The sequence below is a fragment of the Salvia miltiorrhiza genome, chromosome 8, assembly GCF_028751815.1.
Source record: "Salvia miltiorrhiza cultivar Shanhuang (shh) chromosome 8, IMPLAD_Smil_shh, whole genome shotgun sequence".
In the NCBI taxonomy this organism is placed as follows: Eukaryota; Viridiplantae; Streptophyta; class Magnoliopsida; order Lamiales; family Lamiaceae; genus Salvia; species Salvia miltiorrhiza.
In genome coordinates this window covers 51,472,091-51,474,985 of record NC_080394.1, presented here as the reverse complement: position 1 = coordinate 51,474,985, position 2,895 = coordinate 51,472,091, and positions in this window count along the sequence as shown.

Sequence of the window (2,895 nt, the reverse complement as noted above, 5' to 3'; positions counted from 1 at the left end):
AAGAATAGAATTTTTACACCAAACCAGTGAGAAGAAGGGACTTTTACAAGATAAAAAAAATTACAAAAAAAAGAGATCCAAGTGAATATCAACACTGAGTAAGCTACCAAAGTCTTCTTCCTCCATTCATCACAATCATGCTTCATCTTTTGCAAGGCATGGTTCAATTCAGCTTGGGCAACATCAAAATCGCAACCTCTTACTTCAAGCTTCTTCACCATTTTTCTACATCCCTTCAATTCATTAATCACAAATTTAGCTCGTTCGCCCATGGGCTCATCGTGCCACACAAAGAACCCACAACTCTTGGACTGAAATGACAAAAAATTGTATACAATTAAAATCGATTTCAGAAATTTTATCTTCATAAAGAAAGAAAATTTACCTTCCAATTTCGACACCCATAAAACCTCGGCCGAGATTATCAATTGTCCATGAAGTCATTATAGGTGCCCTCAACCTCATGCCATCAATTTGGCAATTGCATGTCCGTGTCTGCCATTCTTCTTCTAGATGAATTGGAACTCATATTACTAATATTTTGCAAAGGAAGAATTGAAACCCTAATTTAATTTGCACAATTTCTCTCCCAAGAGATGTGAAATCAAATTTAGAAAACTAGGGTTCGTCGATTGTAAAATGAGGGCTTAACCTCCCCAGCCTTTGATTTTAAAATTATTGAAGTGGGCCCCACTGAAATTAAAAGAAAAAAAATCGGACGACGTGTGGGTTCGTTAAGTGGCGGGGGGAATTTGATGCGATTTTGCCACGTTGAGTGAGTATAGAGTCATGTACGCGATAGGGACGCCATCGATAGAGGAGAATCTGATACTTAACCTATAATAATAATAATAATAATAATAATAATAATAATAATAATAATAATAATAATAATAATGAGGCTTATTATAAAAGAAAAAAAGGAAAAATGTAGCAACCCTTGAAGGCACAGAAAGTAGACTAAGGGCACAAAACTCGCAAGGAGATCAAAAAACACAAGATGACAATAGAAACATCAACCAATACCTAAGCTCAGGATAATCATCCATTTTCGAATAACGACCATGGACTATATTATTCATTCCACGCATGCACGGTTTATTGCTAAGGTCAATCATAAATTCCCTCGGTTGATAACCCATTTCACTCGCATTCCTAAGACGATTTTTTATGCTACCTTTCGGAACAGCCTGAACTGGCTCCCTTCCCATGTTCTTTCCCGATCCCTTTGGACGACCACATCCTCTCTTCAGCTCCGAGAGCATCTACATCCCCTAAGTAACATGCTCCTCTAGCCGAGTAATACGACTAGCAATATCCTCTGAGGCCATAATCAGAGAAGATGCACCGGCACAATTCTGATCTTTCACCTGCCTTCCAATGCCTGCTAGACTCGACTCTCTCTCGCGCGACGTATCCACTGTCTTTACCGAAGTATCAACAAGTGAATGCTGACTCGCACAAGATTCAGCCGATTGCTGCATAACTTTGCTCGGTGATGTCACAACATGTTGCTTCTCCACCCTATCAACTGAAGACTCTATCTGTTGCCCCTTGGCAACATCATACTTCTCCGTGGCAACACTCTGCGCCACCTCCATCCCCTGTTGGTCATTAGGCTATTGATCCACCAACGCCGCACCAGTCATATGCACCTTCTGCTCCTGTTCATCATAGACAACCTCCAATTCATCATCAGAGTCAGTATGCTTAGCAGAATTCGGCTCATTTTCTTCACTGGCACAGTGACAGCCGTAAGGATGTCAGGACCATAGAAATCAATTTCCCTATTACCATCATTCCCTCCTATCGAGAGATTGGCAAACCGATTATTAGTAGGCACCTTATGATCTTTCGCTTTCCATTGAATAGGAGCAGCCATCTTCTTAGAAGGATCGTTCCTCGCAGCCGCCGGTGCTTTTCCTTTATCCTGATCACGACCATCTTTATCACCCTTATCCCTATCATTGCCCTCCATCTTCTTGCACTTCACCAGCGTATGGCCAGTGATTTTACATCTTGAGCAATATAGAGGGAGTTGCTCGTAACTAAAATCCACATAAAAGGATCCTTCATCACAGTGAACCAAAAGGGTTTCATGCGAAGGAAGAGCAAGGTCCGCCTTAACTAAAATCTGAGCATAATGGCCGAACTCCCCGTTAGCCGAAGCACTATCAATCTTGATAGGAAAGCCAACATGACTACTAATCCCAACAATTATTGCCGGATGCCAACATTCAACAGGAAGATTATAAATACGTACCCTAACGTGGCAGAGCGAATAAATCACTCTATAAGGATAAAAAAAATTTAGACCACTCCTGAATCCTAACAGAACCGGAAGAAATATCCCAAAGTAAATGTTGCTTCACACGAATCTTATCTTCAGCAGAAGAGAATTTCATGGTAAAAATCCCTTCCCCATCGGAATTAATTGCGACGAATGTTGAATATTCCACACTGTATTGAGCTCCTGCTTTAAGGCATCAAAAGGTTTTGGTTTTTCTCCTTTCCGAAGGAGAACACGTCCTATGACCGAATGGTTAAATTCAGCCACCTGCGTTTGATAAAGATTTGACGAAATCAAAAATGAGAACTCGTCTCCTTGAAGTTCAGGCTTTAGAGTAAGAAATTTGTGAGCTGGAACGTCTGGCTTCCTCGTGTTGCACTGTCCCATGACAGAAACATAAGGCGGTTTGAGAGCTTCCCCGTAAGGAGCAGCATCACCCGCCGCCATTATATCAGAATCCGGCAGATTGTTGTCCGCTGGAGAAGGAGCCCTAGGCGAGCGCGCAGAGACCCTCCCAGACGGCGACAAGGGGCAAGTGTTGGCGCCACCACCAGCAGCCTCCGTTGGATTATAACCACCCGTTACCATCAAATCCGAAGCTGACA